Consider the following 15739-nt stretch of genomic DNA (forward strand, 5'->3'; position numbering starts at 1 on the left):
AGCTGGAGCTTTTAATTTATGAAGCTAGAGTCCACAGAAATGGTACGTGTGTAATTTACAACATGTCAGTGAAGACAGCGAGGATAGAGAATAACTAGATATATGAAAATGGGTTGAAGAAAACTGCTTAGGTGTCCTTGAAGACTACATATGAAGGAGGATACACTATGCCATCATGAAAGCATTAGGCATTCTCTTAACTCTGCAGTACAGGGGTGAATTTGGAATACCCCAAGCACATCAGTGTCCCCATGGGAATGGGAAAAAGTAACATACAAAGTGGTGGTTGGTGTTCACACCAAACATCGTAGGCCAGAATCAGTGGCCTTACACCTCCAGAGAATGTGTCCTTAAAGAAGACTGAGGATTGAACTTTGTCCCCCAGGAATGAATCACCTCATTTCTTATTTTGTTATCATTTTGGTAAGGCTGAGTAGACAAATCCCTTGTTGTAAAGATGTCATTCTGCTGGTTGATGTTTTACCCTTGTTGGATGGTATGTTTGAGAAGCCTTCTGGTTTTCTGCCTGAACAGGAAACTGGAGACCTTGCAGCTGGGCAACTCTGACCTGATCCTCTTTGTACTGCTCCCCACCCTGTGGAGAGCTCCTCTCCTAGCTGGCACTCTCTCTTTCTCTTTGGGGAGGTTGGGAGGCCATGACTCTTGTACAGGTTTTGGCAGTGCAACTGAGGGCTTACCTTCAGAACCGCTGTGGAGGACTCTTGGAAAACTTGTCTCTGGGAATGTGAGGGCCTTTCCCTTTGGAAAAGAGTCAGACAGAGGGTGTCTCTAAGGAGGGGCTCTTCAAAGCCTATGAAGTGGCCTCTTAGCGATTCTGTGTGGAAGTCTGTAGCCCTGACAAAGGGTCCATGTGGCAGATTTCAAGCAGCTCAACTCTTCCGGAATGTACTTTGGGATCATAAATTATATTAAAAGGAAGTTTTTGTTGTTTTCTCCTCTGTTATTTGCCTCTTTTAGTGGGGATGAGGAAATTAAAAACTTGCCATCTGAAGTGAATGCTTCGAGAAAAGGTGACACAGAAGAGACATAGAGCAAATAAGGCACTACATGTGCAGATCTCCAGGTTAAAAGTCGGGTTCTCCCATCACAGCCTCCTCACTTCTTCCCAGACCTCCTCCCCACTGCCTTCTGATCTCCACATGTAGACAGCCCTTATCATATGGAATTTCTGTAAATTTAGGACCTTGGTTCTCCCTTATCTTGTGAAGTTGATTGTGGCCACCATACCAGGAGCCTCCACAGTTGGTTATTTAAGGATGGGAATATTAGTTCGGCTTTTTATCTCCTACTTGAACTTTGTTGTGACTGAAATAAAGCTTTCACAGCCTCTGGCCCTACCTTGACTGATGATGGATGACGCATGTTCTTCGTGTACCTGAGTTGGAAACTTAGAGGGTTTGACCTTTCTGGGGAGGGTCAAGCCCCGCAGATGACATACTTGAGGACTACAGCTGCAACAAATGTAGAATGTGGGGACTGAATTCATGAACTTTTTTTTTGAAAAACAAGGAAGGTAAGCAGACTCTTCCATTTAGAGAATACAGAGGAGCTACAGAGGTTTTTTTTTTTTTGAAACCATATTAATATCTGCATTTCTTTGTCTTATTACCCAAACCTCAAAGCTGTACTTTAGCATTACTTGTCAGAAAGGTAAAAGTAACATTTGAGATGTTCTAGAACAAGGCAGAAAAAAACACAAGGACACATTCGTTCCTTGTATTCAGTTTTGAGGTTCTTGCTGTGTCAGTTTGTCTTGTTTAACAAAATGAAGAGGTAATGATACCAGTAAGTGATTTCTTTTCCTTCTTGTCATCCACCTTCTTTATAAAGCGAGTATTTGTAAGAGAAATGTCTCCCCAGTTCCCTATTAAATTGTAAAGCATATATGATCTAGTGAGAGAAGCCAACTACAGAGTCTAAGACAGTGGAGCATCCCTTAACTAATCCTTTGGTGGAAGAAGGTGGTAATGGCAGAAAAGGTCCCTTTGAAACTCAGTAAATGAAATATCAGGGAGTAATTCCACAGTCACCCTGGTGTTAATTCAGACTCCAACTCTCATCTAGGTCTGCTTTGGCTCCCACAGTGTTTATCTTCATTCATTGGCTGCCACTCTGATGCTACCCTACCCCACTCTGATGTCCTGGACACTCTCCTTTTTCTGTGGCCACTGCCACCATGCCTGTCCCCAGTCACTCTCCTAAAATTCCAGTCCTGGCTGTTTCTCTCTCCTATAATTCAGGCTCTTGGGGCATAGTTTTTTGGCTCTGTCCTGAGTGCAGCATCAAACATAATGTGGTTTAGCGGGTACCCAACCCCGATGAATTAATATTCAGATGGGTTAGTGAGTGGAGGCCAAAGCCAAACCAGACAACCAACAGGAGCCAAATACATACTGGAAAACCAACATAGTGGGTGCCGAAGGATGGAAGGGGTTCCGCAGGGAATCACAGTCCTTGACCCCCAGGAGGCAGTGCTTGCTGGTTAGGATTTTCTTGGTGCAGGGAAATATGGACACAGCATCAAAGCACTTAGTAGGAGTGGGCACCCTTAAACACTGTGCAGAGGGCTTAGTGGAGCTGAGCCTGGAAGGTGTCCTGGAATGGCTTGTTTGGTAGAGTTCAGCTGAATGTCTGTTGCAGGGGATGAGCGGTTGGGTCTGGCTGGCTTCCATCATCAATAATTGCCCGACCTTAAGCAAGCGCCTGGGTCACTTTCTTCATCTACAATGTGACAAGATAACTCGTGTTGTAAAGAGATTGAAAAGGAAAGGGAGTTTGGCTGTGAAATCAGTAAGGATGCCTTTTGATCAGCTGCTTCCTGACTGAGTGTGGCCTGCAGTAGGCAATGGGTGGATGCATAGATGGATGGATGCATGTCTTGCTGGATGCACGGATGTTGGATTCATGGGTGGATGGATGGATGGATGCATGGCTGGCTGGCTGGATGCATGCTGGATGGATGCATAGATGGATGGATGGATAGATGGATGCATAGATGGATGGATGCATGGATGTTGGATGCATGGATGGATAGATGGATGCCTAGATGGATGGATGCATGGCTTGATGGATGCATGGATGGATGGATGCATAGATGGTTGGATGCATGGGTGGGTGCATGCATGAATGCTAATATGATATATGGATGTGAAAGCCATTCAGACACAAAATAAAAACTGAGGGTATAGGAATGAGCAAGTCAATTTTGTTCCTTGTCCAGAACTCTCAAAAGAGTTTGGACTGGAGAAGCTTTACAACCTTAACACTTTTAAATGCACTGTTCTAATGTTATTTGTTGAGAATTTCATACATTGATACAGTATATTTCAGTATATCCACTTCACCCCTGTATTTGTTCTAATAATCCCTTGAATACAGCGAAGCCTACTCATGAGTGAGGGGCCACCAGTGCAGCATGGTCCACTCACGAGGGACCATACCCCTAAAGAAAACCCTCCCCTAGCAGTCCTCAAGTGACAGAATCTTCTAAGCTGCAGGCAGGGGCTTCAGTGCCCTACCACATTCGTGCTGGAATGTTGAGTGGTTTGCTCTTCTGCTGGACACCAACTGCACTGAGTTTTTGAGTTCAACGACCATATCATGAGAACATGTCATTGTTTTGATCCAACTCCTTCCGACCTTTGGCTCTTAAACACTTTCCACCTCTTTTCTTTCCAATATTCCGTGAGCCTTGAGGGAACTTGATACGGTGGGAGCTTCTGTGGCTGAGCTCTCCACAGAGAGTTCATTCTCAATACTCGGACTAGTTATGAATGTGTATTAACTACCATCCACTGTATGAAGATCCTCCCCCAATGACCACCCAGAGCTGTGTTAATCTATGAGCTTGTAACTGGTATAGTTTGCTACTGTATATCCATTTAAGAAAATAGTAGTTATGGTTCATTCCCAGGGCTTATGAGCCTGTCTGCCATGGTTTTCCTGACCAGATTTACAATGCCAGGCAAAAGTTTCCTCTTGTAGTGCAGACCTTAAATGCACCCAGAAAATGATTGGTGATCCTCATTACATTCCTGCCATTTATGGCACACCCATGAGTACATCTTGCCAGGGCTTTTGTTATGTAGCCCTGAGTAGTCACAGTGGAGTGAGAATAGTCTGCATAGCATCTTCTAGCATCATAAAGGGTAGCTAGCAGGGGTGGAAGCTTCCTGCTAAGTACTGTGCAGGCAGGTCTGTGTGATTTCTTCAAGTTCTTTGACCTACTTGTGTGGTGTCATCAGCTATAGGATCTTACCATCACATTCTGAGGGGTAGCCCTGAGCAATGAGAATTGGCAACTCTGGTATCATCTCTGTGACATCCTCGACCAACAACTTGAGAGCAAGGTGTCCTACATCTAGCTGTGGACTTTTTGAGAACTTGTAGCCAATGGAAGGAGAATTACCCACCTTGTAACGTTCGTTGTAAGTTGGTAAGTAGCTTTTCATATGGCTTTTGTATTTTAATGTTCGTGGACGTTTTACCTACTTGTATGTCTGTGTGAGGCTGTCAGAAGTCCTGGAACTGACGTTACAAGCAGGGGTGAGTTACCATGGGCGAGTAGGTGCTGGGAATTGAACCCAGGACCTCTGGAAGAGCAGCCTGTGCCCTTAACTGTCCATCTCTCTGGCCCTTCATAAGGCCTTTTCAAATATCCTTAGTGTTAGTTAGTTCTCCTTCATCCTCTTCCCTACAATCCTAAAGATTTTAAACCAGTATTTCATTTATGCATCATTTAACCTATTGACCTAAATTGGTAGAAAAGATTAAAAAAAATAACACATGGTTTACAAAATTACATTTGTAATTTGAAGAGGGGATTCTAAAGGAGATTATGTTCAAAACCAACATGGGGAAATCCTAAAAAGGATCTGGCCTCTGCCCCCTTGTTGGAACTCCTTACCTGTGTTCTGATTTTCTTCTTTTGTTTATTTCTTTGTTTAAGGGTGTCGGCAATTCCTTTTTGTCCACAGCTGAACACTTTCCAGGCCGTTCTGGCATCCGATGAATGTGATTCCTATGTCCTCTTTCTCTATCCTGCCAATGGTCTTCAGTTTTTGGAACTCACCCCAAAGAATCCTATAGTGTCCAGTTACAGTTTCCTGCTAAGGTGGGATTCTGCCAAGGGGAAGCAGATGACGTGAAGAGAAAAGCCCTGTATTTCAGCCTGACTAACAGTGAGCAGTCGGTGAAGAATTTCTACCAGGGAGTAATGTGGAGTGTGTGACTGTGCTATGCACTGGAAGGACATTTAGGAGGGACACTATCTCTAGTGGCCAGAAACCATTTGATAATAACCTTTGGTGGCTTCTAAGAAAGGCGCTGGTTGAAAACCAAGAGCTAAGCTTGAACTCCGGAGCTTCAGGCTGTCCAAGATTTAAAAGATTCTTTCTTTTTCCTGCACTATTTGTCAGGCAGAGAAACCAGAACCAGCAGTGATTATATGTTTTTGCAGAACTACTGGGATTTGCTGTGAAAAACATTGTTCTTGGGGCTACATAAAAATATCCCGTCATAACTAACTGCCTCAGTGGACCCTTTTCAGGTTAATGATTTCTGGAGAGGAGGCATCATGATTCAGTCTTTCAAACAGGTATTGTTAAGGATTAAATTATGAGTACTATAATGGGGGGCAGGTAGGTAGATGAGGCTTTTAGTCATCTCAGGTTTCTCCTGGCACCATCACCAGAAATCATGCTGACTGGTTTACCCACAGAGTTGCCAGAGACAAATCCATTTCTTAGTCTCCCCAGTAGGTTATTCCGCTAGTGCTGCAATAGGCTATTCTGCAGGTGTCTGTCCAGTTGGTGCTCCTAAGAGACTATTGACTTCAGGTGGGCTCTTTTGTCTTTGTATTTTGCAATACTAGCTTAGCCCACAGTAGTTACTTTGTGGCTTTCCATAGTTTCTTCTCAGTCAAACTAGATCGTGGGCAGAGAGAGTGACAGAGCAAAAATTTACCGATCACTTTATCTGCAGAGCATTGTGATAAAACCCTTGCAGATATTATCTTAATTAAAACCCTCTCAACTTATAGGTGGTAAGTATAATTATCTTCCCAGTTTTACCAATAGTCTTACCGAAATTATGAAAGGTGCTTATGTCAGAGTCAAATGGCCGAGCCATAGTCAATACAGCTCTGAAGTATGGATACAGGGGTGATCTCTTATGCAGAGTAGATAGGGTGTTTCTTACTTGGATTTCATGTTACCTGGTTGTTTGTATTTTGGGTCATTTTATCAGTCACTCCGGTTACAGCTCACTCTGCCCCTCTCCTGCAATTTTGATATTTCTGGAAAGCATCAAAGGAGACAGTGAAGAACCAGAGTGAATGGATGACAGTGTTTGTGTGTGTGTGTGTGTGTGTGTGTGTGTGTGTGTGTGTGTGTGTGTATGTGTGTGTGCATGCGAGCGTGCGTGTGCGTGGATGTGCATGCATGTGTGTGTGAGCACATGTATGAAGGCCTTTATGGCTCCAGTAGGGAAACACAACTTTCTCCTCACATGCTTTTTCCACACACACAGGCACAGACACATGCACACGCACACGCACAGCAGCTTCTTATGGCTATGCAGGTACCAATTCTCATTCTAATACTCTGTCATTCTTGGTCCTTCCCAGATTCTGTTGGTGTCCAGGGGCTCTGCCTTTAAAAATCATAGTATTTCAAGCACTCAGCCTTATTTCCAAGGGTTCTACATACAAGTGTGCCCTCCTGTTCTGTGATCCGTACCGGGTCTAGGTCTCCATCTCACCCTAGTCTGTGTAGTCTAGACTCTAGAACAGACTTAGCAGTTGGCCTCTACCCTTTCTCCTCTAACCTCTTACCCTCTAGCTTAAAGACTCTCTCTCCCCAGGTAGTACCTAGAGCCCCTTGGAAGGAGGGCTGAGTGCTTGAAATACTACAATTTTTAAGACACAGGCGTGTGCCAGAAAGGAGCAGCGTGAGACATGACCAGAGTGATTGACAAATTTGGTGTGCCTCACGCTTAATAAAATGAGACAAACTACAGACCATGGAATAACATAAAATGCAAGTCAGAATTATCCTACCACTACTCTGAGTGACAACTCTGCTACCTCCCCTTTCAGCGTGGGCTTTGCCTCCCATTCAGTGTTTGCATACTTAACAATGTCTCCTAGTCTTCTTTCCTCCAGGTTCTGTCAGTATCGTTGTCTTAAGGGTTGAAATATTGCATCACACATGCCCAGCATTGAGGACAACATTTGTAAACTAAAGTAGCTCAGGATCATGGTCCTAGCTCCCTCTGGATGCTTTGCTGTACCCCTCCAAGGAGAAGAACATTTTCCTAGTCCTGGAATCTCTTCATCCAACAGAGGTAATACATTATTCATGTTTGCAGGCCTCTTCTGAAACATATGTATATTCAGGTAGGGAAGAGAGTAGTTCCTGGGAAGGGATTAGTCCCAGGCAGGCCAGCATGGCTGTTCTGTTTTGTGATACAGTTTTTCTTTCTAGGAGACAAATTCTATCTGTGAGCATTCATAAACGACCTCAGTGTGGAGGGTAAATTAACTGTTTAGATTCCCACCAGGCACTGTGGCAAACGCCAGGATATTGATTTATGTCTCATTAGAAGGCATTTATTTAGCTCCACGCTTGCATGATTTGTATTTTCCTTCTCTTTGAAGCTTTGAAGCTGTCCACTTCCAAACTCCAGAGGTTTCCCAGCTGCAATACCCTGCTGTGGGATGGGCTGGGGCTCCAGGGTCTCTTCTTACTGATTGGTTTCAGTTTTTATAATTACCTTACTGTGTGGGAGTTGGGGGTTGGACACAGCTGTCGGGGAGGTGTCTGGGTTGGAATCCAGGTTGTCAGAGTTTGTGCTCTCCCCCTACCACGTGGATTCTGGGTATAGCTCTAAGCTCTTGTAGGTAAGTGGCTTTCCCTGCTAAGTCATTTTTTCAGCCTGGAGTTTTGTCTTCTGTGGTGTGTTTTATTTGCAACCCTAATTTCTATAAGCACCAACTGAGGGCAAGAGTTGAAGCTCTGCTGGTAGACATGGCCTTACAGACACAAAGCCCAGAGTTTTGACCTTGGTGCCACACAAACAGGGTTTAGTATCACACCTGGTATCCCAGTGTTTGGGAGGTGCAGGCAGGAGGAAGAGAAGCTCAAGGTTATCATCAGCTACATGAGGCTGTGTCTCAAAAAATGAAGAGAAACCTTAGCAATTGAATATAACAAATCACAGAGGGGACGAACACTGACCTGACTGGGGAGGAGAGGGTTTATTTGGTTTACTGTCCTGGGTCACACAGTGCATTAGGGGAGCCAAGGCAGGAACTAAAGCAAGACAGGAACCTAGAAGGAGGTAGGAACTGGAGCAGAAGCCATGGAGGAACATTATTATTGGCTTGGTTCCTCTGTCTTACTCAGCCTGATTTCTTACACAACCAGAGATGGTACCCTAGGGTGGTATCACCCATAGTGAACTGCTCTTCCTCCCACCAATCATTAACCAAGAAAGCGCCCCTCCCCCAGACTTGCCTTCAGGCATGTGTGATTGAGGCAATCTCTTCTCAGGTCTGTATCATGGTGACGAAATCCAGCCAGTACAGCAGAGTATCGTGAATACACTTGGGTACAGGTAGTGGCTAGTGGACAGTGCACAGAATGAGAGAGAGATAGAGAACTGAAGAAAACCTCAACTCTCTTCATTATTGCAGTAGAAACGTAGACTAGAATGATGAATACTTGCCCCAGTGAACAAAGATCTCGTTATATGATTCAGTGGATCTTAATACTTCTTTTTAGCCATTCCCTCTTATTCTTGATTGTTGACTTTTGAGGAAATTACATAGTCTGGGATAATTTGAGGTTTGGTATTTCGTGCAAACACAGGATTGATATCATTGGCTAGGTCCCAGTTTCCAGAGTCATTTTTTTTCTCCATCTTTATTAAATTGGGTATTGTTTATTTACATTTCAATTGTTATTACCTTTCCTGGTTTCCAGGCCAACATCCCCCTAACACCTTTCCCCTCCCACTCTATATGGGTGTTCCCCTCCCCATCCTCCCCCCATTACCACCCTCCCCCCAACAATCACATTCACTGGAGGTTCAGTCTTGGCAGGATGAAGGGCTTCCCCTTCCACTGGTGCCCTTACTAGGCTCTTCAATGTTACCTATGCAGTTGGAGCCCAGGGTCAGTCTTTGGGTAGTGACTTAGTCACCTGAAGCTCTGGTTGGTTGGCATTGTTGCTCATAGGGGGTCTCAAGCCCCTTCAAGCTCTATCAGTCCTTTCTCTGATTTCTTCAATGGGGTGGTCCCATTCTCGGTTCAGTGGTTTGCTGCTGGCATTCACCTATGCATTTGCCATATTCTGGCTGTGTCTCTCAGGAGAGATCTACATCCAGTTCCTGTCAGCCTGCACTTCTTTGTTTCATCCATCTTATCTAGTTTGGTTGGTGTATATATATGGGCCACATGTGGGGCAGGCTCTGAATGGGTGTTCCTACAGCCTTCCAGAGCCTTCCTAACCCGAGCTTTCTCTTAGCGTTAGGAATCATCCTACACATGGCTGTCCTCTTCACAGCAAGCGTACCATTGACACTGAGATAGTAGGTGACTAAGCTGGCAAGAGTAGTGCCACATCCCAGCAGAAGATCTCGAGGTTCAGGATAGCTGGGTCTATCTGGTGAAATTCCTCTGAGAAAAGAGATTCTTGGGAACTAACAGGGGTTCATGGTCTACTCTACGGAGAAAATGAAGATCTGTTCCCAAATACTGAGCCTCATTTTGATTAATACATTTGTATCTTACCCATGTTGAACTTTTGCTCAAAAATTGTTTTAGACTTGGTCATTAAAAAGTACTGATAGATCTATCATTCTCTGTCATTAATACATTAGTCTATGTGAATCAGAGTACACAGAGATGTTTGGAAGACAAAGTTTCTTCTTAGCATGAAATTCTTGCCGTGGCTTTGCCAACTTTGGGCTGTATGATCTGAAGATTAGCTAACCCCTCAAAACCAACTTTTTCCTCACTAAGATCTAGCACAGCTACCACCCCTATCTTGCAGAGCACAGTGAAGACTGATAAGCACTTGTGTAGGCACGGCTTGTAGAAATCAGTACTATTTAAGTGTTTTAGGAATTTTAAGCTTAAGTAAGCTTGAGTCCGATTTAAATTTTCATTCATGTCGAGAAAGCATAAAATATTCTTGCATTCCATGTTTGCTCTCAAGACAGCCAGGATTTTGACAGAATATTTGATTTGGGCTTCTGGAGCAGACATATAACCTGATGGCTTAGTGTTCCATACACAATGCCAGACAAAAGGCAGCTTTTAACAAAGTTCCTGTATGGTATTTATCTCAGTTACTTAGATGCTTTGCTTCTGTTTGACATAGCATGGAAAGTTTGGCTTTGATCGTTAAAATCTTTTGATTTCAATATGAATTCTGAAGGAGGATGAATGGACTGGTTACAATCCACTCCTTCCTCTGTTCTTAGACTAAGCAACCTGGGGATTCCTGGGGCGTGGGCTTTTCACATCAGCAGCAGGCTGGCGCTGGACAATGTCTGGCCAGCCACGGTCAGAGGTGACCATTCCACAGCCTGTTCCTCAGTGCTGGAGCACTCCTCCAACCATGCTGCAGCCCTGGAGATCTGTACTGAGGACAGTTGCAATTATCACAATGAGAATGGAGAGGATGTAGAATACCCACCAATTGAACCAGGGGAGGCCCTAGAAGGCCACAGGAGAATGGATGTATTGATGTGTCTTTCAAATCAAAGGCTAATTCGAGCTTTGTGGATATTGGCACCACGTCTCCAGATTCTGATCACGCTTCTCCTTTGCCACACCCAGCACCTGGTAACTGGCCATCCTACCGGGAAACAGAATCGGCTTCTTTGGTCCATCAAATCAAACAGGGGCCACCTGTGGGAGATGTAGGGGTCCTGGATTTCAAGGACGTAGCATTGCTTTTGGATCCAGTGGGCACCAGAACCCCAGCTCCTCCACAGGCAGATGCAGCTTTCCTAACTCCAGGCAGGAAAGACCTTGGGAACAGAAACACCCAGTCCTATCCAGAGGCACGGTCAATGCTTTCACAGCCAGATGTTCCCCTCGCTCCTTTGGAAGGAGAAATCCTTCCTAATTACCCCGAGTCTGGTACATGCCACCCCTGAGTGGAGGGAGGTATGTGGTAGGACTGGATGACCACGTGAGTTCTAAAGCTCAAGGCAAGTGCATTGAAAAACTGGGCATTTGAGGTTTTGTTTAAAGAAAATATAGCAGAGTTGACAAACTAGACATGGTCATTCACCTGGGCCCATTCCTGTCCGGGCAGGCTGGGACAGGCTGGGGCAGACTGAGACAGAAAGATTTTCTAGGTTCAAGAGTAGCCTGGGCCATATAGAGAATTGTAGGCCAGCCTGGATTATACAGCCAGCTCTCCTCCCAAGTGTAATGAAAAATTTCGGGTTGCAAGTTCAGAGAAGGTGAGCTATTTCGAGGCTTCATAGGCATTGCAGGATGGAGGGTATAGCCATTTAGCTTTGACTGTGGTAGTTAGCTGTGCAGGCTTAGGCAAACATGCTGAAGAGCCTTAGGGAGAGAACATGGTATAGACACCTGTGTCTGCTATTAGTTCTGGTTCTTGTCCCCACAGCTGTGGCCTTCACCTCCCCTGAACCACCTTAACCTGGTTCTGTGACTCACTAGCACTAAAGGTAGCAGGAAGAAGGCAGGGGAATGCCCAGAGGGAACAACTTTTCATCCATCCTGATGGACTGGGAAACTGGTCCTAGATTCATCCTCCCCTACACCTATCTCCCGCTCTCCCTGCTCAATGATCTCTGCCAGGAGGACGTGTCAGAGGTCACACCTCTCTCCACAGCATTTCAACTTCACAGTTTTTCTGTCCGTGTATTGACAAAAACATTAACCTAGCAGAGAGGACCTTCTGGTTCTGCTGGGACATTTTCTGCAGGTTCAGGAGTTGTTTAGAGAAATAGTTCAGGAGGGAAGAAAACACTTTGTGTTTAACAGAGTATAGAGTAATAGTTAGGGTAGGACCGTTGTTGTCAAGTTTGAATCTTGGCCATGCTAAGGCAACTTATTTCACCCTCAAGTCTCTGATTTTCATTTATAAACGTATCGCCAGGATTTGTTGTTAGTGTATGTTATGTTTTGAGTGTCTGCATTAGTCTATTCCTCAGAAGACAATTAAGACCATCATTACTAATCTTTAGAGGATTTAAAACATAGCAAACTGGAGGATGGTGGGGTGAACAGCTGGGCTGGAAAACAGAGAAACTGAAAACAGAAAGTCTCATTAAAAAGCTTTTGCCTCCTGGCTCCTTTTCTGCTTGATGAAGTTTGATGAGCATTTGTTTTTTTTTAAAGCCAAAGGCATGGATTTCTTTTCAACGTTCTAGAACTTTCAAATTCGTCTAACAATCTCCTATAATATTCAGTGTGAGTTCTTTCTATCTAAAGAGATTTAAAGGCACGAATCAAAAATTTCCTCAAAGGGATTTTGTGTTACAGATGTGTTTTTGAGTGGCCTTTTGTTGCGGGTTGTATTTTCCTGGCCCAGGAAGAGCACACAGTTATTGGAAAGTGGTTGTATGTACAGTTGTCTGAAACCTGAGGAGCGGGCTATGGCCCAGCACAAAACTGTAAACTGACCTAAAACCTTCAGAGAGTTTTCTTTTGCAATCGGTCATGGTCCTTGAAGCATGAACTTTGGAGATGATAATGTGTCACGGTGTCAAAGGTTGTGCGTGGCTGTTTAAGAGCTCAGAAAGGCCTGAAATGGAGCCAGTCACTGGGAACTGAGGGTAACAGCATAACCCAGGAGGGACATGATCTGTGCTATTTAATCAGCTGCCAAATGTAGTCAATGCTGACATCTAAATGCTAGAATGTTTATGAAAAAGACATTCAGGGGGAGATTGTCCAACTGGAAGCTTTTAAGTCTTAGAGGAGAAAAATACTTTTAAATTTTATTTAAAAAAATTTATGTGTGTTCATGTGTACACGTTCATGTGTGGGAAAGCCTAGCCCTTAAGAAAGAATGTTTGGTGAGCTGTGTGAACCATAGAAACACGTAATTGTTATTATTTATGTTCAGAGGAAACACTGTTCTCCCGGAGGTTTATCCAGCAGCTGTGGGCTTACTCTGGGCAGCTGTTGACATGGGGCTGAGCTGTAGTACCAGCTCAAGGTAGGAAATGCGTGGCTTCTGGTAGTGGATGGACTTGAGTTCCCCCGCAGTGTAGTTTGAACACAGATGCTGTTTGAACCTTATTTTCTGAACAGAGAGCACCCTTCTCAATAAATTTTAACTTCCCCTTTAAGCATATAGGATTTGGTTTGCTGAGTCAGGGAATTAGGATTTTGTTAAAGGCTCAGAAAATTTCTCTTCTTTTTAGTATTGTTTTCATTAGGGTGTGTGTGTGTGTGTGTGTGTGTGTGTGTGTGTGTGTGTGTCTGTGTCTGTGTTTGTGTGTGTGTCTGTGCATGCCTGCCTGCCTGCCTGCCTGTGCATATGTATATGTGTTGTATAGGCCCCATAGGCATAGGAATAGGAGAGGTGCTCTGAAGTGGCCCCAGGTCAGCTTATGCAGCATGGTAGTATAGACAGGTTCCATGCTGCCACCCTGAGCAGTGTTTCTTTGTCCTGCAGCCCTGCTCATATTGGGAGCTTTCAATTCCAGGCTGCAGTAGGTTTTTGGTTGTCACAGCAGAGAGTATCTGCATTCTCACCGCCAGGGAGGTAGACCCCATTTGCAAAGAGAGAGAGATTGTTGGGGAAAGGCTGCAGCGCATTTGTTAGTCTCAGTAGATTGAGCAGCTGTGAACTTTCCCTTCACTAAGGCCATCCCTAACTCAAGCCTCGGGAACTGTTCCCTACAGCTTTTACTCTGGACTGAGCTCACCCTCCCTGTTGCCTGCCCTGATCCTCAGCTGTAGAGAGCCACAATAACATTCGTCACCACATGATGGCGCTGGCTTCCACTGCACCCCACGTGGAAAGCCGAGATAACATTTGCCATTACAAGATGGCGCTGGCTTCCGCCATGCCAGCCCGACTTCCTTTCAGGAAGTTAACTGTGTGCACATGTGCAAGAGTGTCTTCCTGCCAGGTCTTTGCCGACTCCGGGGCGTGCCTATGAGATCATGGGTAAGCGACCAATCAGGAGTGGATGTGCCGCGCTAGGGTGTATATAAGCCGCGCCATGATGGCGCCCCGAGTCCCCTCTCTTTAAGATACCATAAACATTTTGCTACAGAAGGATTCATGTGTCCGTGAGTGTTCTTGCTGGCGAGACGATAGCGCGAGACACTCAGCTTCCACCTGGTTCCCAGCAGCTACACAAACAGACCAGTTCTTTTAGTCTGAGGCAGGGATTTTGTTGCAGCTTTCAACCTGGAGTAGAAAGCGCTGCTAAGGTGCTGGGGTCCTCGCAGCTGGGAGAACTGAAGTAGAGGAGGAAGGTGCGGCCAGGTCGAAAGCTCTGGGCCAGGGTGTGGTGGTATCACAGGTGGCCATTTCTGAGCACCTTCTCCACTGCTGTTTCTCACCCCCTGGCTTCTGATACTCGCAGGCTGCTTCTGACATTCCCATAGTGACGCAGGATGGGGAGGGTACTGTGGGCAACAAGTAGACACACCACCCAATCCGGATCAGGCGACCCAAGGGTGTCTGTTAGCCCCGCCTCCGCCCCCCATGTCCCACCCCCAGACTGCGGCCAAGCTGCTCAAGTGGTTCTAGCTGTTGGTGGGGTCCTGCAGCTGTGATAGGCTCCTCCTCTCCGGCCCTTCCTCCCCGCACACCTCTCAGGCCCTCCTGGGATAGCTGTCCTCCTCTGGGGCCCTGTACTTGCTCCCAGCCATGGTGGCTAGCTCACTGCTCTCCTCCTTTACCTCGTTTTCTCCTTGGCCATCCTGGTCCAGACAGGTAAGGTGAGGGCTGGGGCACCCGGGGACCCTGCCCTGGTGCCTGGGGGTCGTTCTGTGCATGAGCGACTTTGTCTCTACCTGACTGGCCTGAGGTGTGGCGTTGGGGTAGGAATAGGGAGACCTGGCTCCTCTGGGCCTAGGGGTGAGGGTCTAAGATTTACTGGAACTGAACCAACTCTGAATTGAAGATGAGGGATGGGACCTTCTTAGGGCTGGTATGAAAACACTAGGATGATAAAATCCTAGCCAAGTATTAGTGATAACAGCTGTCCCCAGCAGTGTACCTTGGGAAAAACCTTGGAAAAAGCAGTCATTTTGAAAATTGGCCTTGAGGCCACCTGCAGCAAAAGCATCTGGAGAGCTTCCCAGGAGACTCTCTGGCCACTTTCATCGGGAACTCAGAGGGTTAGTAGAGAGACAAAGGGAAATTAGGGTGGGGGTGACTTGTACTTCTTAACAGCATCTTATGTGCTTTTGGTGTCTGTCCCTACACTTCTAGAGACTCTGGTCATATTTTGTGGAGGAGGTGGACACAGAAATTGTGCTGAATCAAGGGAACACGTTTCTTTCACCTTGTGCAACTCAATTTATAGACCAGGCCTAAGTGTCATCACCTGGGGTGTAAGGTTCGAAATGCAGTAGCTCCTGAGTTACTCTGTCAGATTCAATGATCTATTTAGCATAGTAATCAGATCCCCAGGAATTTGCAGGCACATTCAAGTCTGAGTAGTGTCTTCTTATGATAAATACAATCGGTGATTCAGAATA

At 45.5% G+C, this 15739-nt stretch overlaps 1 long non-coding RNA gene across 3 annotated transcripts in view; it reads left to right on the plus strand.

Annotated features, from left to right (window-relative positions):
- Positions 1–265: 265 nt before the first annotated feature.
- Positions 266–15739, plus strand: part of LOC103692584 (uncharacterized) — a 44659-nt gene continuing 29185 nt past the window's right edge. Inside the window, exons 1-2 of one of the 3 annotated variants that reach the window (XR_010065136.1) lie at positions 266–4456; positions 4970–7365. This is a non-coding gene — a long non-coding RNA (uncharacterized LOC103692584). The other 2 variants (XR_010065137.1, XR_005502903.2) reach the window with 2 other exon arrangements.

The sequence above is a fragment of the Rattus norvegicus genome, chromosome 3 (assembly GCF_036323735.1).
Source record: "Rattus norvegicus strain BN/NHsdMcwi chromosome 3, GRCr8, whole genome shotgun sequence".
In the NCBI taxonomy this organism is placed as follows: Eukaryota; Metazoa; Chordata; class Mammalia; order Rodentia; family Muridae; genus Rattus; species Rattus norvegicus.